The 20,780-nt window shown below is 38.6% G+C and overlaps 1 pseudogene; it reads left to right on the top strand.

Moving 5' to 3' along the window:
* Positions 1-1,989: 1,989 nt before the first annotated feature.
* Positions 1,990-20,780, top strand: part of LOC138819609 (Golgi to ER traffic protein 4 homolog pseudogene) — a 37,647-nt pseudogene continuing 18,856 nt past the window's right edge.

Genomic DNA, 20,780 nt, shown 5'->3' with positions numbered 1-20,780 from the left:
TATGTATGTATTTTCTGGACCTGAGGGTGAAATCAGAGCCTGAGTGCTGTCCTGGAGCCTTTGTACTTGAACCATAGTTCCATTTCCTATTTTTAGTGTTTAACTTGAGATTAGTGTCTCAGGGACTTCCCTGCTTGTCCTGAGTTGGATCCTCACATCTCAGGCTCCTGAGTAATTAGGATTACAAGCTTGAGCCACAGATGTCTGGCCATTATCTCTCATTGGTTCTCAGAATGACATTTTTCTTTTTTTGCTGCAAAAACTGGCAGTGGCCACTTCATTGGCCCGGATAGAACAGGAGCATCTTCAGAGATTGTGTTTGGGGCCTAAGTGAATGTAAATAATATCTTCCCCACCAGCTAATATGTCCTCATCACTGTCTAAATAATTTCTTTTAGATATATTGTCTTATTATTGTACAAAATAATGGACTCCATTATATTTTCCTATTTTCATACTACTTATTTTCATAATATTCACTTTCATTACACTCTTTTGCCTGTCTCCCCCCATGGTTGCTTCTTGTTTTTACATTTTTCTCTCTCTCTCCCTCCCTCTCTCTTACTCTCGCTTTTTCTCTCCTTCCCTCTCTTTCTCTCTCTTTCTCTGCTTGCCTCTCTGCTAGTATTTGCTTTACACTTTCTACCTGCACTCCCCCTTTTAAGCAAAGCCTCAAGTTCTGGGTTTTTGCTTATTAATTGGAATTAAGAATTTTAGCCAGGCATCGGTGGCCCTCACCTGTAATCCTAGCTAGTCAAGGTGCTGAGATCAGAAGATTGCGCTTCAAAGCCAGCCTGGGCAGGCAAGTGCATGAGACTCTTATTTCTAAATAACCACCAGAAAACCAGAAATGGCTATGTGGCTCAAGTGGTAAGGTGCTTGCCTTGAGCTGAAGAGCTGAGGGGTAGTGCCCAGGCCCAGAGGTCAAGCTTCATGTCTTACCAAAAATAAAAGTGTTTCCATAGATTTTTCTTTCAAACCATGATAATAAATTACATTTGTTCATGTAGATAATATAGGAATTTAGTATTGTTGGGTTATTAACAACTACTTAAATTATTTTTGAAAAATCATAATGAACTATGCTTTATGAATCTCATCTTATTCTGAAATATTACAAAAACAGTAGAGTTCTTCTATAGGGTCCCAATGTAATAGGAAGCCCTGTTCTATATCAGAAGTATCTATCAACCATTTCTTTCTCCTGTATCTTATTTTACATCTATTCAATTATTATTTTTATTTGTCAATTATCTTTCAGTAGTTGTACAAAGGAGTTGCCATATAACAAAAGCAGTTTATGAATACAGTGCATATTGATTTGTGCCACACCTACAATAATCACACCCCCCTCTGACCCACCATTCCCTTATATTTCTTAGTTTTGCAGTATAAGCAATGAATTCCTTTTTAGCAAATTTAGTTTTATTTATTTATTTATTTATTTATTTATTTATTCATTTATTTATTTATTTATTGTCAGGCATGGGGTTTGAACTCTGGGATTGGGCATTATCCCTCAGCTGTTGCACTCAAGATGAGCACTCTACCACTTGAGCCAGAGCGCCACTTCCTGTTTTTTAGTGGTTTATTGGAGATAAGGGTGACATGGAGTTTCCTGCCCGGGCTGGTTTTGAACTGAGACCCTCAGATCTCAGCTTCCTGTGTAGCTAAGATTACAGGCCTGAGTGGCCTGTGCCCAGCTGATTATAGTTATTTTAAAGAGGTTGTGTAGAGGGATTTCATTTGCATAAGTCAGATGAGAACATTTCCTTTCATACAACATCTTCTGTTCCCTCATTTTCTCCCAATGAGCTTGACTACATTCTGCCCCTTCCTCCCTTCATTCGTCTACCCTTTCCCCACCCTCTTTTTGATGTACCCCAATTTCTTGCATTAATATTCTCAGGCTTTGTCCTAGTCTTTCTAAAGATTATACTACTAGGGCCACATTGGCAGCAGCGATGGTGGAGCAGGAAGGCTCTCACAATGAAGCCCACAATCACATGCAAGTTAAGCTGCATGGAGAAAAGCGGCCAGTATGGGGCACACCAAATGTACTGGACCATCTTCTTCAGGTACATGTCCCAGAGCAAGCCCTCTGAGGCCCAAGAGCTCATGTGCTCAGGAGCATACTGCTGTTCTTCCCTCATGGCCAGCAAAACAGCACAGCAGAGCTGTCCATGCTGGTGTTGGAGTCCCTGAAATGGATGTAGATGGCAGAAATGGATGGAGTGTCTGGCTAGGGTGTTCAGTTGATGGACCCCTTCTCCAGAGCCCTGAAGTGTTCCAGTTGGGGTTCCTGGAAATGGGGCCATCCTTAGCTCCTTCCATTTTGGGCCCTGACCCTGTGGAAAGAGCCGAACTACTGGGAATCTTGATACTACTTTCTACACTCCACAGACGGTGAGGGCTGTGCCAACATGCTGGTGGAGGACTCCACGGCCCACAGCTTCCATGGCAAGTGGACATACTTGTGGCTCAGGCAGTGCTGCAGTTTCTCTATTGGAAAACAAAACCAGGTCTGTGGTCTTCATCATGTATGCACAGAAGCAACATCCATCAAGCACGGGCCGCCCTCCATCCAATCCCTGCTCCACTTCATCTGATTTCTGCTGCTGGCCTTGGATGGCAGCAAGCTAACCACGTTCATGGTGCTGTGAGAGCAGTTCCAGCCCTCCCTGTGCAGGTACCCAATACATGACAAGTAGCTCGACAGGACAGAACAGGACAGGAGAGTTGTCCCTCAGGGTACATCCCAAGCTTTTGTCTTCCTATGGAGGCAGTTGGCCACGTCCTGGCCTCCCTTAGTTACTCTATCACCTACAATTTTTCTTAGTTTTGCTCTATGTATTAAAAACTTCTTTAAAGACAAGTTATTCTGTTCATGGAGTTCATACTCACAGCTCTAAATACTGAGATGCCTAAAATATATCATTCTGCTTTGAGTAAATTCCCTCCAAAAGGTTTTCCAATTCAGAAGTTTATCTTTAATGGATTTTATAAAACCTTTCAAATGTTATACAAAAAAATAAGGACTAAGTAAATGAACGATCAAGTACTTAATGATTAGAAGACTCAATGTCCTGAAACAATTCTCCTTAACTGCTCAGTACATAGAGTATAATTCCAGACAAAATTCAGCCAGATATTTTTTACGAGAAACTTTTAAGAGGGCAAATAGTATTTCCTCACTTTCTAAGGAAATATTTTTGTAGAATCAAAATGATCTCTTCAAAGTTTTAGGAAAATCAATAATAAATTCATCAGTACCTAGAGTTTTATAGATTGCAATGCATTTAAATGTAAATTGAGAAAATTTGTGTAGATTCCATTTTTTTCGTTCTTCCTTAAGTAGGTTTGATAGGTTTTATCTTTGAATAAATCATCTGAAGCTGTTTATTACTGTACTTTTAAATTTTATAACGGTAGGATTTCTGATAAAGTACTCATTTGTTTTGGTTATTGGCAACTGGTTTCTTCTCTGTTTTGTTATTTTGTATTTTGATCCGTCTTTTAAAATATATATCCATTTATTGATCTATTCAGACACAGCTTCTATTTTCATTGATTTTCTCTGCTGTGTTCAAAAGCAGGATTTTTTTGCCACTTAACGAAATGATTCTTAAATAGAAAAGCAAAAGAAGAATAGAATAGAAAAATAAGAGTATCAGTTCAAGCTTGTAATCCTATCTACTCAGTGGGCAAAGAGCTGAGGATTTTGTTTCAAAGCCAGCCAGGGGAGGAAAACCTGTGAGACTCCTATCTCCAACTAAACACCAAAAATGCTGAAAATGGAGTTTGTGGCTCAAGTAACAGAGCACTGAGCTAGAATTACATATGTGAATCCCCAGTGTCCTGGTAAGTTGTGTTTTTTTTTTTTTGAGGAGTGTAAATGTGTACAATTTTTAAGTCCTTAACGTAGCCCACTGCATGTAGTATGAAGTTACACATGGTCTGATCTACTGTCCATATGGTAATCACTGAGATTTAAAAGTCTGTCTTCCTGAACATTTTCCAATTTTCTTCTTTGACCATACATTTAGGTATCAGGGGTTTCCTATGGTCAATTTTCATTTAAGGAAAAAATCATTTCAGATTTCATTTAAAGTTTGAGACTGAGACTTGTACTTGGTGTTTGATGTTGTTGCTCTTTAGCTAGTACTTTACCAACTAAGCTATGACTTTAATCCATAATTTCAGGTTATTCAAAATGCTAGGAAAGGTAATAGTGATAATAATGCTATTAAGTCTTTCGCCCATCTAGATACCCACATTTGGTTTGTTTGGGTTCCTAGTTTATCAGTATATTTATATGTCATAATTTTGTTTTTGTTTTTGTGCTATTACTGGAGCTTGAAATCAGAAACTTGCCCTCTCCTTGAAACTGGACATTGTTAGCACACACTGGTAATTCTATCTACTCAGAGAACTGAGATCCAGGTTTAAATCCAGCCCAAGAAGGAAAGACCATGAGTTTCTTATCTCTAAATAATCCCCCAAATAAATTTGGAAGGGAATCTGTGGTTCAAGAGTAAAACACCGCCCTTGAGGGAAAATGCATAAGTGAGAAGGTAAGGTCTTGAGTTTAAACTCCAATATCAGCACTCAAAAACGTTGCTTTCCTTGAGCTTTATATTAAATTGCTCAGAAAATAATCAGCATTGTAGTAATGTTTAACATTACTATTACAATAATCAGTTATATTTATTGATGTTATTCCTTTATTTTCCTAAAGTTTACTGACACATTAATAGAAAGACAGTAATAGAAAGACAGGATTACTCTTTCACAAGTATTTATGGTAGTTGAATATATGGAACAGAGGTGCATACCAGGAGTTTGGACTGAAGAGAGATATTTGCAAGCTCTTCACATAAATAAATGATAGTTGAAGACCCTGTGGGCATGTATGAAATAAGCTAAAGAAACCAGTAAGGAAAGATAAGGCATGATTCTGGAAAGCAAACAATTTTGGAAGAATAGAAAACAAGAAAAGTATGTAGCTTTTGGTAAGAACTTTCTAACTCACCTACACAGTGAGCACATTTGATTCCTCATTTCTAGTAAAAGCCATTTTATTTTCATTAACAATGATCTATTTGTTCCATTATATAAATTTAACATATTATATATTTCCTAGTAGATTAATATTTATACTTTTTTTCCTTTATAGAAGAAGTCCTACATTGTAGACAAGGCTTACCTCAAATCCTTATTCTCTTGTGTCAGGTTCCTGAGTTTTGGCTGGAATTACCATGTGGTAGCATAGTACTATATCCACTTATATTATTTACATTTTGTACACTTGAAAATTAGTGTGAACAACTTTAAGCCATAGTATCTTCATGAATTTGAATAAATTTCTTTCAGAAAAATGTTATAAGTAGAGTTACTGAGTAAAGTCAAGTATGGTACACATACCTGTAATCCCAGTACGCAAGGGTATTGTAAGTTTAATAGCACCCTGAGCTTCACAGCAAGTCCTTGTCATCATCATCATCATCAACAACAACAACTGGTGGGCTTGGAAGAGAAAAAGTATTAAGTAACGTGATAGGAATATACAAAATTGTGTGTGTGTGTGTGTGTGTGTGTGTGTGTGTGTGTGTGTTGGCCCTAGGGCTTGAACTCAGGGCCTGGTCAATGTCCTGAGATTTATGCTCAAGTCTAGCACTCTACCATTTGAACCAAAGCTCCACCTCCAACCTTTTTAGAGGTCATTGGAGATGAGTCTCATCCAGTTTCCGGTCCAGGCTGACAAAGAACCTAGATCCTGAGGCCTCAACCTCTTTTATAAGTAGGATTATAGGTGTGAGCTTGTAGTAGGTGTTGTATTACTGTTAAGTAATATGGTAAACATCACGCCAGTTTTTACTCGCCCCAGCAGTGTTTGAGTGTTGCACACACACTTAAAACACAACCCACACCATGTTTGATGACATCCAGGTCTCATAATCCTGTGATATAACTATTGTTACCTATGAAGAATTTGAGGTCCAGAGACTTTAGTTAACTTTGAATCCACAGCTTGTATAGAGTGGAGCTTGTATGCAAGCTCAACTAGGTTTGTATATTTCAGAAAACATGGTATCAACATGTGTTCTAGGCAACATGTGTTCTAGCAAGTACTGCTCTTTACAGGTACTATTAAATTCCTCTTGTATGTATGACTCATTCCTCACCCTTTAAATATTTGCACCCCATCTCATAAGCTAGGGAAAGTACAAGTGATGAGAAGAGCCATTTTTGAAAGAGAAATTGATAATGGGGTTTGAAATTGGTATTGGATATTAATCTGATCTTCTTCCATTTCAGATTTGCCTCCAGCACTATATTTCTGTTTTTTTTTTAAATTTTATATTATGATAAAGGTAATTTACACATAGATTATAGTCATATAAGTCAGGTATGAGTATATTTCTTTTTGGAAATGTCACCCCTTACCTTGCTCTCTTAGATTTTCTCTCATTGGTTTGGTTTTTATTAACTTCTTCTTCTTCTTCTTCTTCTTCTTCTTCTTCTTCTTCTTCTTCTTCTTCTTCTTCTTCTTCTTCTTCTTCTTCTTCTTCTTCTTCTTCTTCTTCTTCTCCTCCTCCTCCTCCTCCTCCTCCTCTTCCTCCTCCTTCTCCTTCTTTCTTTCTTCTTCTTCTTCTTCTTCTTCTTCTTCTTCTTCTTCTTCTTCTTCTTCTTCTTCTTCTTCTTCTTCTTCTTCTTCTTCTTTTCCTTTTCCTCCTCCTCTTCCTCCTCCTCCTCCTCCTCCTCCTCCTCCTCCTCCTCCTCCTCCTCCTCCTCCTCCTCCTTCTTCTTCTTATTACTGTGATGTAGAAGATTTGTTACATATGTTTGGTAATGACTACCTATTTTTGTCTTTGTTTTTGTTATAGTCATGAGGCTTGAACCCATGGCCTGGGCAGTGTTCCTGAGCCCTTTTGCTGAAGAATGGCATTGATATTGAGCCAAAGCTCTACTTCAATGAGTATATTTCTATTTGGACAATGTCACCCTTTCCCTGCGTCTCCTCCAGTTTTCCCCTCCTTCCCCACCAACAAGTTTCATAGTGCACTTTCAACATAGTCTCAACTGAGTGCCACTGCTGCATTTGTTCATCCTTTGTCCCTCCATTGCTATGCCCCCTTTACATTCCCAAAGAGAGATAAATGAAAAAATGACAAAAATGAAAGAAAATAAAGAAAAAATATTATCTTTCTTCTGGTCCTTGGTCACTCGTTATTTTTGAGATAGGTTGTGTGTGTGTGTGTGTGTGTGTGTGTGTGTGTGTGTGTGTGTGTGTGTGTGTGTGTGTGTGTGTGTGCGTGTGTGTGTATAGTGGGGTTTGAACTCAGGGAGCTGACCTTTAGCTATTTTACTTATAGCTAACTCTCTACAACTTGAACCAAACATCCATTTCTGGATTTGAACAGTTAATTGGAGATAAAAGTTTCACAGATTTTCCTGCCTGCGGTAGCTTCAATCCACTTTCCACAGTTCTCATCCTTCTTTTTTTTTTTTTTAATTGTATTTTATTTTATTTGAGAACATACTGTACAGGGGGGCTACAATTACATGGGCAGGATAATGCATACATTTCTTACCAAGCATTGCAGCCTCCTCCTTTGTTTACCCTTCACTTCCCTTCCCCGCCTCCCCCCTCCCCCCACCCAATTATACCCCCCTCCACCCCCCACACCGACATTGTAAAGCTGGTTTTGACATGACATTTTGTACTTCTCATTGTTGCAACAGGTCCACCTGAGTCCTTAAATGACTTGTTTGTCCCCATTTCCTCCACATGTTATACTGACATCAAATATAGTGAAAGCGGGGGTTACACTGTGGGGGAGGGACATACAAAGCAACAAAGAAATAATCTTATAAATGCGTTAGAAACACATGCATGAAAGAAACGAAAACATTAAAATACATATTTAAGGGTTCATTTTCCTAACATCACATTATCTGACCTTTTCCGCTTGACTCATACCTATACTAGATATTGCAAATAAGGGAAACCATGGGACCTATGCTTCTTTGGGCCTGGCTTACTTCACTTAATATAATTTTTTCCAAACCTTTCCATTTCCTAACAAATGGGGAAATGTCATTCTTTCTGATGGAGGCATAGAATTCCATTGTGTATATATACCACATTTTCTTGATCCATTCATCTACTGAGGGGCATCTGGGTTGGTTCCATATCTTAGCTATGGTAAATAATGCTGCAATAAACATAGTTGTGCTGGTAGCTTTAGTGTGGTCTTGTTTGTAAACATTTGGGTAAATGCCCAAAAGTGGGATTGCTGGATCATAGGGGAGATCTATGTGAAGTCTTCTGAGGAACCTCCATACTGCTTTCCAAAGTGGTTGAACAAGTTTACATTCCCACCAACAATGAAGTAAGGTTCCTTTCTGTCCACATCCCCTCCAGCATCTGTTGTTGTTAGAGTTCTTGATTTTTGCTGTTCTAACTGGAGTGAGGTGATATCTCAATGTTGTTTTGATTTGCATTTCTTTTATGGCTAGGGATGTTGAACATTTCTTCATGTGTCTATTGGCCATCCTTGTTTCTTCTTCAGAGAAGCTTCTCTTTAAGTCTTTCGCCCACTTATTTATTGGGCAGTTGATTCTTTGAGGATTTGTTGTTGGGTGGTTTAATTTTTTGAGTTCCAAGTATATTTTAGATATGAGACCCTTGTCCGTTGTATGGCTAGTAAAGATCTTCTCCCAATCGGTGGGCTTTCTATTGATCTTGCCAGCTATGTCATTTGCCCTGCAGAAGCTCTGCAACTTTATGCAATCCCATTTGTCCAACCTTTCTTTGATTTGTTGTGCTTCCGGGTCTCTATTCAGAAAATTTCGGCCTGAGCCAAGGAGACCTAGGGTTTCTCCTATTCCATCCTGTAATGTTTTCAGAGTGTCTGCTTTGAGTTCAAGGTCTTTGATCCATTTGGAGTTGATTCTGGTGCAGGGTGATATATAAGGATCTAGCTTTAGTTTTCTACATGTAGTTAACCAATTTTGCCAGCACCATTTACTGAAGAGGCTGTCTTTCTTCCATTCTATTGTTTTAGCTCCCTTATCGAATTTAGATGGCTATAGGTCTGTAGGTTCATTTCTGGGTTTTCAATTCTATTCCATTGGTCCTGAGGTCTGTTCTTATGCCAATACCAAGCTGTTTTGATTACTATGGCTTTATAGTAGAGTTTGAAATTTGGTATTGATATTCCTCCAGCAGTGTTCTTTCCGTTGAGGAGCGTTTTTGCTATTCGGGGTCTTTTATTGTTCCATATGAATTTTTGGATTGCCTCCTCTATTTCCTTGAAGAATGAGGGTGGAATTTTGATAGGTATCGCGTTGAATTTGTAGATAGCCTTGGGAAGTATTGCCATTTTCACGATGTTAATCTTGCCAATCCAGGAGCATGGGAGGTTTTGCCATTTTTTAAGTTCTGTGTTGATTTCCTTTTTCAAGATTTTAAAGTTTTCATCATAGAGGTCCTTCACTTCTTTGGTTAAGTTAATTCCTAGGTATTTTATTTTTTGTGGGGCTATTACAAATGGAGTTGCTTTCCTAATTTCAGCCACACTTTTCTCATTGTTGGCATATAGAAAAGCCATTGATTTTTGGTGGTTAATTTTATAACCTGCTACTTTGCCAAAGTTTTGAATCAGCTTGAGTAGTTTGGGAGTGGAGTCTATGGGATTCTTTAAATACAAGATCATGTCATCTGCAAAGAGGGAGAGTTTTATTTCTTCTTTCCCTATTTGGATCCCCTTTATGTCTGCATCTTGTCTTATTGCTGTAGCTAGGCATTCTAATACTAGATTGAAGAGAAGTGGAGAGAGTGGGCATCCTTGTCTTGTTCCTGAGTTAAGAGGAAATGGCTTTAGTTTTTCACCATTGAGTATAATGCTGGCTGTAGGTTTGTCATATATAGCCTTTATTGTATTGAGGAATGTTCCATGGATTCCTAATTTTTCCAGAACCTTCATCATAAAGGGGTGTTGGATCTTGTCGAATGCTTTTTCTGCATCTATTGAGATAACCATGTGGTTCTTATTCTTGCTCCTGTTGATGTGATGAATAATATTAATTGATTTGCGTATATTGAACCAGCTTTGCATCCCTGAAATGAATCCTGTTTGATCATGGTGTATGATTTTTTGGATGAATTGTTGAAGTCGATTGGCCAAAATTTTGTTGAGAAGTTTTGCATCAATGTTCATCAAAGAAATGGGTCTATAGTTCTCTTTCTTTGATGAGTCCCTGCCTGGTTTTGGGATGAGGGTTATGATGGCTTCATAGAATGTATTCGGTAGTGAGCTTTCTCTTTCAATTTCATTGAAGAGTTGGAGGAGTATTGGTGTGAGCTCTGCTTTGAAGGCCTTGTAAAATTCCGCTGTAAAACCATCTGGTCCTGGACTTTTCTTAGCTGGGAGGTCTCTTATTGCTGTTTCTATTTCGATGCTTGATATGGGCCTGTTAAGCTGGTTTAACTCATCTTGGTTTAGTTTTGGCATGTCAATATTTGCTAGGAAAAGGTCCATTTCTGTCAAGTTCTCAAACTTATTAGCATAAAGTTTTGAGAAGTATCCCCTAATAATGTTCTGAATCTTGGTTGTTTCCGTGGTGATGTTTCCATTCCCATCTCTGAGTTTATTAATTTGGGTGTGTTCTCTCCTTTTTCTGATAAGGTTTGCTAAGGGTCTGTCAATTTTGTTAAGTTTTTCAAAGAACCAACTCTTTGTTTTGTTGATTCTTTCTATAGTTTTTTTGGATTCTAATTCATTTAATTCTGATTTAATTTTGATTATTTCTTTCCGTCTACTGGATTGGGGTTTATCTTGCTGCTCTTTTTCAAGGAGGTTTAGATGTGTCATTAAATTGTTAGTTTCCGATCTCTCCAATTTGTTGATGTAGGAGCTCAGAGCTATAAACTTGCCTCTGAGTACTGCCTTTGCTGTGTCCCAGAGGAGCTGGTAATTTGTGTGTTCATTTTTGTTGAATAGCATGAACATTTGAATTTCCTTTCTAATCTCTTCCATGACCCACTCATGATTCAGCAGTGTGTTGTTCAGCCTCCATGTGATACCGGACTTTCTTTGGTGGCTTTTGGTGTTGAGATCTAATTTTATTCCCTTGTGGTCAGAGAGAATGCAAGGTATAACTTCAATGTTTCTGAATTTAGACAAGTTTGCTTTGTGGCCTAAAATGTGGTCTATTTTAGAAAACGTTCCATGTGCTGCTGAGAAGAACGTGTATTCTGTTGCTGCTGGGTGAAATGTTCGGTAAATGTCTGTTAAGTCTAGTTGATCTATGCAGCTGTTTAGATCTGGGGATTCTCTGTTGAGTTTTTGCCGAGTTGATCTATCTAGTGGGGAGAGTGGTGTGTTAAAATCCCCAACAATTAATGTCTTTGGATCTATATGGGATTTGAGGGAAAGTAGTGTTTCTTTGATAAATTTGGGTGCTCCATTGTTTGGCGAATAGATATTTAGAATTGTAATATCCTCCTGAAGGAGAGATCCTTTAATTAGTATGTAGCGACCTTCTTTATCTCTTCTCACGAATTTTAGTTTGAAGTCTATTTTATCTGATATTAGGATTGCAACTCCCGCCTGTTTATGAGGGCCGTTTGCTTGGTAATTTTGTTCCAGCCTTTAACTTTGAAAATATGTTTGTTTTTACGGGCAAGATGTGACTCCTGCAGGCAGCAGATAGAGGGGTCTTGTTTTTTAATCCAACTAGACAGTCTATGTCGCTTAATTGGAGAGTTCAGTCCGTTAACGTTAAGAGATAGGACTGAGAGGTATTTGAGTGTTCCTTCTTGGGGGCTGTGAAAACTGGGTTCTTCCTAAGGTTCTTGGATTCTCAGTTTGGGTGCAGTTTCTTGGCCTTTGTTGCGTTCTTGTTGGTTTTCTATGTGTAGGACATCTTTAAGAATCTTTTGCAAAGCTGGTTTGGTGGAGATGTATTGTTTCAATTTTTCTTTGCTATGGAAGGTTTTTATTTGGCCTTCAGTTAGGAAGGAGAGTTTAGCTGGGTACAGTATTCTTGGTTGATAGTTCTTTGTTGTTAGGGCATGGCATACGTCATTCCAGGCTCTTCTTGCTTTGATTGTCTCTGCTGAGAAATGTGAGGTGATTCTAATTGGTTTCCCTTTATAGGTGATTAACCTTTTCTCCTTGACAGCTTTAAGGATCTTTTCCTTGGTCTGGGTTGATCCTGTGTGGATTATAATGTGACGGTGGGATGTCCTATTCTGGTCTGGTCTATTTGGGGTTCTAAAAGCTTCTTGTATCTGAATAGGCCTATCTTTTTGTATGTTTGGGAAGTTCTCTGCTAGGATCCTGTTAAACAAATTTCCTAGACCATTAACTTCTGTTTCTAGGTGCTCTTCTACACCCATTATCCTTAGATTGGGCCTTCTGATGGTGTCTTCCAGGTGTTGGATAGACCTATCATATTTCTTGGACTTGTCTTGGATGGTTGTATGTTCTTTCTCTATAATATCAAGGCTGTCTTCAATCCCTGAGATTCGATCTTCTGCATGGTCTAACCTGCTGTCGAGACTCTCTACTTTGTTTTTTATCTCTTTTCCTTCTAATTGGTCAGCTTTGATGGTTTCAAGTTCTTTGTTGAAGCTCTGTTTTAGGTCTTGTATGAATTTCTTTACTTCCTTAATTTGGTGTTCAGTGTTTGTTCTCAAATCACTTAGTTGATTGGTTATGGTTTCTTTGGACTCCCATTCCTTCTGTTGGGTTCCATTCAGCATTCCCTTTGTGGTCTCCCTGACTTCCTTCAGCTCTTTGTTAATGGATTCCATGAATGTCTTTAGTGATCTTTGTGTATTCTCTACCTGGTCTCTTAATTCGTGAATTACTCTTTGATTAGTTTCCTCCCTTCTGTGGGATTCCTGCAGTTCTCTTTGAGTGATCTCTGCCTGCTCACGCCATTCCTCCCTTTCTCTTTGAGTATTCTCAAGTTGTTCACGCAAATCCTGTATCAGTTTTTGAGAAGCTTCCTCACGCTTATGATATTCCTGTATAAACTTCTGGGATGCCTCCTCTCTCTCCCTATCACGCTCATACAGAGTCCTTTGTACATTGTCAAACTTCTCATTTATCATGTTTGCTATTAGTGTTTGTAGAGCTATTTGGGAACTCTCCTCTGGATTATTCTTTATCTGTTCTAATCCCTGATTATCAAGGTTGGGAATTGAGATACCCGAATTTGCCATTTTTCTTGTGTTTTTTCGGCTTACTCGGCCCATTTGAGATAAAGATTGCACCAGTTTTGTGCTAGAACACTATCTTAAGGCAACCATCAACCAAAGTTTGCATTTGTACAGTCAATAGTTTACAGATACAATCTAGTTCAACAGATACATCTATTCAACATCAAACAACTATATGTTAAAGGACTTCTAACCGCAGAAAAGAATTTGGAAAACCAGAAATTATTAGGATTAGGGAGAGATGTGGGTAAAAAATAGGAGTAGATTGGTGTGGGGAGGCACAGGGAGAGTTAACTATGTCCTAATCACAGTGCAGGAAATGAGTTGGGTAGGATGCAAGTAGAGAGAGAGAGAGAAAGAAGAGACGGAAAGGGGAATAAAGAGAGACCAGAAAAATAATAGAAACGTAAAAATTAATGTTATTATAGAGGTTAAAAGACCGTCTATTTAGAATGGAATGTGAATATGTTCAGAGAAGGGGAGGGACATAGCGGAGATGTGAAAAGCTTTGAGGATGGGAACGGGAGAAGAAAAGATCAGAAGTTCAGTAGAGCTAGATAAAAAACAAAAAGATAATTAAGAAAGAAAGAAAAAGAGAAAGAAGACAAGAAAAGAAAGGAAAACTCTTATTCACGTATTCCTAAAATAAAAATTATAAGATGAGAAAAAAAAAAAGGCTACTGGAAAACAATTATTTTTTCAGAAGAGGCAAAAATTAAAGATTAATAAAAGTTTTAGAAGGGAAAAAAATTTATATATATATATATATATATATATATATATATAAGGTAACAAAAAACAAAAAACAAGCAAAAAAAAGAAAAGAAGAAGAAGAAAAAAAAAAGAAAAAAAAAAGTCTTTTGATTTTTTTTTTGGGGGGGGGAGGAGTGGGAAGAATCCTGTATCTCCCTTTTGTCTGCAACCAGTCTCTTGTTGGAGTCTCTGGTCAGGTTGAGGTCCTGTGGCTTGATTGGTTTCTTAAGTCGGTTGGTTGGAAGAGGCAGAAAAATGCTCTGCTTTACCCAAGATTTTGAGATCCCCCTCCCAGGTTAGTTTTCTGGGAGGGTGGTCTGCTTTGAGAGTCACAAAAGAGGGGGATGTGGTGATGAGGCTAGGTTCTGGGTAGAGTTGAGGCCTTTCAATAAACAGTAGCTTTTCCCTGGGGCTATTTTGTGATAAAGCTCACAGCGCCCAGCCTGGAGCCATTCTCAGGGTTTCTGTTTTTCAATTGATTGTCGAGGCTGCTAGAGGGAGGGGCAGCCTCTGGCTCTGGTTACCCAGTGAAGTAAGGCACTCCGATGGCTGGCGCCTGAGCTGGGTGGCTTTTCCCTGGATGGAGCTGAGTCTGGCAGGTCACTTCGCCGTTAAGTTCTTGTCACCTGCTAAATGACTCATTTTATTCCAAGGCCTGAGCTGGAGCTAGCAGCTCCTCCGAGCTTTGTCGGTATCCAAGATGGAGATCACCGGTGCTGGGGGGGGAGGGGTGGCCTTCCCTCCTCTGCTCCCTGAGGAGTGAGGATGTCAGGCTTGTACTCACGCCGAGTCTTGGATCCTGGGTCGTCTCTGGTCTGCAAACAGCAGGATGAAGATGTTCGCTCCTTGTCGGTTCTTGTTGGTGTTGGGTAGAATCCGCTCATCTGCTGCGTCTGGCTCCTTCGTTCCCGACTCTCTGTGTCTCAGGTATGTCTCCGCGGCGGTGGTCGCCGCTGCCGCGGCCCCGCCGCCGGAGCGGCAGCTGCTGCGTTTCCTTGGCTTCCCCTCTCTTGTCTAACTCTCTGTCCTGTGATGACACACTTGGTGTGATTCTCTGGCTTAGGACTGTTCACTGGAACTCTAAAACTCCTTTCTATGCGAGAGCTTGTTCAGATTCCAGCTTCTCCTCCGCCATCTTCCCGGAACTCCTCTCATCCTTCTTAATAGCCACAGTTGAAGCTAGATGTGAGCCACTGGTGATGCTTGGCCTACCTTATTTTTATTAAGTAGTTGAAATGTAAAATAAAGTTGCAGCAGTATTACAAAAGAATCAATTTAACTTACACAGCTTCTTTAAGTTTTAATAATTTGTCACATATGATATATACGGAACAACAGTTTTTGTAAATGCCCCTGAAATTTGGTTTTCATCTGGGATTTTTCCTCAACATGAACTTGATTTTATAACTTTTTATCTAATAAATATTGATGAAAACATGTCCAGAGGGCATTAATTATCTTTTCTTGGCTTTCATTATGAAATGGTGCAAGGTAACGCGTCATGATAAATTTGTGTGCCGGACCCTGATGATATATTCACATTCTTAGTCAGAAGGCATTAGTGCCTGTTACAAATCACCTAGATCTGACAAAACCCTATCTCAGGTCTTGTTACCACATTCCTCTATGTCGTTCTCTTAGAGAGCAATTCCGAGTTTCCAGTGATCATGACAGAGCCGTCCTGGACCCTCTCAGGACCCACCAAGAACACCACTCATGTGTGTCACCTAAAGAGTGATGGGAGACTGGTGTCTGCTTCCTATGATAGAAAACAACACAGGATCTGTTACGTCCTTAAACTGTCCTCAGTCCTGAGGATTCCTCAATGAGCATTGAAACTTAAGAATTAAGGAGACATTAAACTTTCTCTTCCTTCTGCCAGTTTCTGCTGCTGTCATCTTCTGTGGAAAGAAATAATCTGAGCTCTAGAAGCCATTTTGCTTATTCTAGGCCCTTAGAGTAAGTCTGGCTTTTATACTTAGACATTAAGATATGTAGTGATAAAAAATAGCAAACAACATTTTTCCTATTCTATTTATTACTCAAATAGGAGTTTGAGAAAGTGACTTCTAATTAAGTGCTTCATACTAATAAGAGTTATTGGTAGAATTTGAAAACATATTTGAGTAAGTTCCTCAGTGAGCTGTGCAGAAGAAACCACAGCAAGTGTGCTGGGTCCTCCAGTCTAACCTCTTGACCAGGAAGGAGCACCTCCCTGCTAGGCCTCCAAATTGAAAAAAAGAATACTGCTTATATCTCAGATTACATGCCAAAGCTAGATACCAAAGAAAGATAAGGATAAGTGGTTAGTTTGACTTTGGAACAATGCAGATGGCAAAGAGAGTTCTAAGTGAACAGAAACAAAAAGAAATTTTCTTTTGTTCATATAGTACAATAAAAAGAGCTTTTCTTATTATCACTAAATTGTGGTTATTTGTACTTAGTACTAGCTTCTTGAAACTCCTAAAACACTCTTTCACATGAACTCAGAAGTTCCAATGGTATCAGCTTGACATTTGATGGGAAAAATTCATTTTTACACTAAAAATATTTTATTGTAAAGATGCTGTACAGAGGGGTTATATTTACACGAATAAGTTACATTTCTCATTGAAAATTGTTTCCCACTCTATTGTTTTTCTCTGTCTATCCCTTCCCTCCACTCCTTCCTCCCCCCATGTCCCCCAGGTTGTTGTAAAGATCATTCCCGCTTTAATGTAACCTATTATTGTTGCACTGGGTCATCTTTCAGCATTTTGTTATTTCCCTTCCCTTTCCTCAAATACATGCATATATAGGATGGAGGGTACCAGAATCAAAGACAAGAATTGCCAGGGATAAAACTAATTTGAAAAGAAAAATGAAATAAAGTAAAAAGAAAGAACTAGTTACTGTACATTGGCTATATCAAGGTTGACAATAAACAAAATAAGACCTGCTGTTTCAATATCTTCGTGTTCATTTCAATTAGCATCATTTTGTATGATCACACATATGTTTATAGTACTTCAGCTATTATAATCCTCTGTCAGGACTAACAGGATAATACTAATTGCAAATAAGGGAAATCATAGAGCCTATGTTTCTTTGGGCCTGGCTTACTTCACTTAATATGATTTTTTCCAAGTCTATCAATTTTCTTATGAAAGGGACAATATCATTCTTTCTTACAGAAGCATAAAATTGTGTAAATATACCACATTTTCTTGATCCATTCATCTATTGTGAGGCAACTGGGTTGGTTCCATATCTTATTTATGGTAAACAATGCTGCAATGAACATAGTTGTGCTGGTAGCTTATTGTGCTCTATTTTGAAATCATTTGGGTGATGGCCAAGAAGTGGGATAGTTGGATCTTACGGGAGTTCTATGTTTAGTCTTTTTAGGAACCTCCATACTGCCTTCCATTCCCACCAACAGTGTAGTAGTGTTCATATTTAGCCACATCCTGGTCAACATCTGCTATTATTTGTTCTCTTGAAAATGGCTATTCTAACTGGGGTGAGGTGGAATCAATGTGGTTTTGATTTGCATTTCTTTTATGACCAATGATGCTGAGCATCTCCCTTCTCCTTTCTAGAGGCTACACAATTACAGATTTCTAGTGTCTCACCAGAGGCATAGAAACTTGTAATGCTGTGTGTGATTTTAGTTTTACATTCACTTCCTTGGAGCTTACACTGACTCCTATAACTTATAATAAAGGTTTATACTATTTCACTTACTGAAAAATAAGTAATTTTCAAAAACGTAGAAAAAAATCTCTTGGTCAGGGGTTCCAGATTTTTATTGGGAAATTTTTATTTCGTTGCTTGTTTGTTATATCACTTAAGCACACGTTGAATTTTTGGTTTTCCAACCAAATCTTCAACAACCAAAAACTATGTTGCCTTATTGGATTTCACTTCATAAGTTAGCATAAAATTGACATATTTTTGGTTTGGTCTTTCAGGGATTTTTGGCTTATGGAGTGTTAGTGGGCCAGTACACAGGCTTGGACTGAGGGTCTGGAAATCTTGCTTAGATTATTTTACTCAATGCTATCACTGTGCCACTTGAACCACATCTCCACTTCTTGCTTCTTAATTGAAGATAAGAATCTTGAGGAGTTATTTGCTTAGGTTGGCATCAAACTGTGATCCTCAGATCCCACCCTCCTGAGCAGCGGATTAGAAGAATGAGCCAGACCCTGGATATATTGTGCTCCCTATGTAACCTAATCAAGGGCACAGAATTCTGAAGCATATGTGTATGGTTATATATTTCAAAATTAGATGGCAAAATATAGACCTTTGTGTGTGTGTGTGTGTGTGTGTGTGTGTGTGTGTGTGTGTGTGTGTGTGTGATAAATGTGCAGAGGGATATGAGGATGAATCTGATTTTGAGGAAGATTTCACCTAGAGCTTTTCACAGATTGGGCTACGCTGTACAGAATGCTTGAGACTAAAAGTGAGGTAAATGCTGTCATCATCCCATTCTCCTACATCCCTTGCTAATATATTTATAACCTGTGATGTTGTCATGGTTACTTTTTGTGTATGAGAGCCAGTACTGGGCTTGAATTCAGGGCCTGGATGTCCCTTAGCTTTGTATGCAATGCTAGCACTCTGGCATTTGAAGCACAGCTCATCTTTTTGCCTTTACTGGTAAATTGAAGGTAAGAGTCTTTTATTCTCATGTTGGCTTTGAACTCAGTTCCTCATATCTCAGGGTTCTGAGCAGCTAGTTTTACAGGCCTGAGTTCCAGTGCCTAGCATTTCATTACTACTTTTACAAGCTGCATGCTCACACACATACTTTGCATTACAAAATCTCACTGCTCAGGATATGTGACAAGAAGTGAGGAAAGATGGTTGAGTGGATAAGTTACCAAATGGGCTTCTACCCCCATTAACATCATTCTGGTCGTTAACTTACCCTTCAGTCAGTGAGAACATATTTCCCCTTTCATTCTGAATTTTTCAAAAGGAAATCAGTGAAATGTTTTAGTTATATCTTTCAAAGATTATCTCCCAATCAGGAGATATTATTTGAATGTATTTGATAATATTTCAGATTGGGTTGGTCTTGTGTGTCGGAATGTGGGCAGAGACCGTCCAGCCAGCTGGGCATCAGGCACAGAGCTGATGCTTCCTGTCTGCTGGTTGCAGAGAGGAAGGTTTTCTTCCTGGCCAAGCTTTCAATTGATATCCTTTCATCTTTGACTTCTAATTACCTAGCATAACAAGCATGAACCATCACCAATAGGCTCATTTTAGAAGTATTAGTAGCTTTTCATTCATTGCTTTTTTCCAGGAAGTTTGATCTGGGCATCCTGGTTGTACCTCATAAGGTTATTTTTATGATACACTTTGCCTCTGCCATTTCTGAAATTCATTTCCTCAGTATTAGATAAATGAATTTGATCTAAAGCCAATAGTATTTTCCTTCCAAGATGCTAGGTACCTTATTTCAATCTCTTATCCTTTGGCAAAGCAATCAGGATGTTTGTGTAAAACCCTAATTCTTGAAAGAATTATAGTTATAAGGTATCATGTGCAAACTTTCATATAGTATCTTTTTTAATGTTTTTATTGTAAAAATACTGTACAGAGGGGTTACATTTACATGAGCAAAATAATGAGTATATTTCCTATCAAGCATTGTTACCTCCTCCTTTGTTTTTCCCCTACCATCCCTTCCCTCCCACCTCCAGAAGTACACTCCCTCCTCTCGCCTTCCTTCCTGCCTAAATTGTAAAGTAAGTTTTTCAACATAGTGTCTTTTACACCTCATTGTTACAGGGGGTCAAGCTGTATCCATTGTTAAGCATTTGGATTTTTCCCCTCTCCTCCCAAAGCTAGAGAAATATATATAGAAGATGCATGGCACCGACATCAAATGCAGTGAAAACAGGGATTATATTGTGGCGGAGCAACATATAAAGAAACAAAAATTCACATAACTAATGTAACAAGATTGGGTGGGAAAATGATGATGGTAGAATTAATTTGATAACTCTTCTATAGTTTTTAATAGTTAAGGCTTTTTAACTCAAAGGAGGATTAAAACACACAAAATAGAGGAATATAGTTACTACTCATTTGATGTGTGTGGAAAGATAATCAGAATTGTGATGATTAATAAAAATATATGTTCAAATTTCCAGTGGCAGTAAATGGTGCTGGCAAAATTGGTTAACTACATGTAGAAAACTTAAGCTAGATCCTTATATATCACCCTGCACCAGAATCAACTCCAAATGGATCAAAGACCTTGAACTCAAAGCAAACACTCTGAAAACATTACAGGATGGAATAGGAGAAACCCTAGGTCTCCTTGGCTCAGGCCGAAATTTTCTGAATAGAGACCCAGAAACACAACAAATGAAAGAAAGGTTGGACAAATGGGATTGCATAAAGTTGCAGAGCTTCTGCAGGGCAAATGACATAGCTAGCAAGATCAATAGAAAGCCCACCGATTGGGAGAAGATCTTTACTAGCCATAAAACGGACAAGGGTCTCATATCTAAAATATACTTGGAACTCAAAAAATTAAACGCCCCAACAACAAATCCTCAAAGAAACAACTGCTCAATAAAAAAGTGGGCGAAAGACTTAAAGAGAAGCTTCTCTGAAGAAGAAAGAAGGATGGCCAATAGACACATGAAGAAATGTTCAACATCCCTAGCCATAAAAGAAATGCAAATCAAAACAACATTGAGATATCACCTCACTCCAGTTAGAACGGCAAAAACCAAGAACTCTAACAACAACAGATGCTGGAGGGGATGTGGACAGAAAGGAACTT

The sequence above is a fragment of the Dipodomys merriami genome, unplaced genomic scaffold (genome assembly GCF_024711535.1).
Source record: "Dipodomys merriami isolate MVZ:Mamm:240054 unplaced genomic scaffold, mDipMer1.0.p SCAF_80, whole genome shotgun sequence".
NCBI classification, from domain to species: domain Eukaryota; kingdom Metazoa; phylum Chordata; class Mammalia; order Rodentia; family Heteromyidae; genus Dipodomys; species Dipodomys merriami.
Note: the sequence above shows the minus strand (reverse complement) of the source record. Positions and strands in the feature narration are given on the sequence as shown.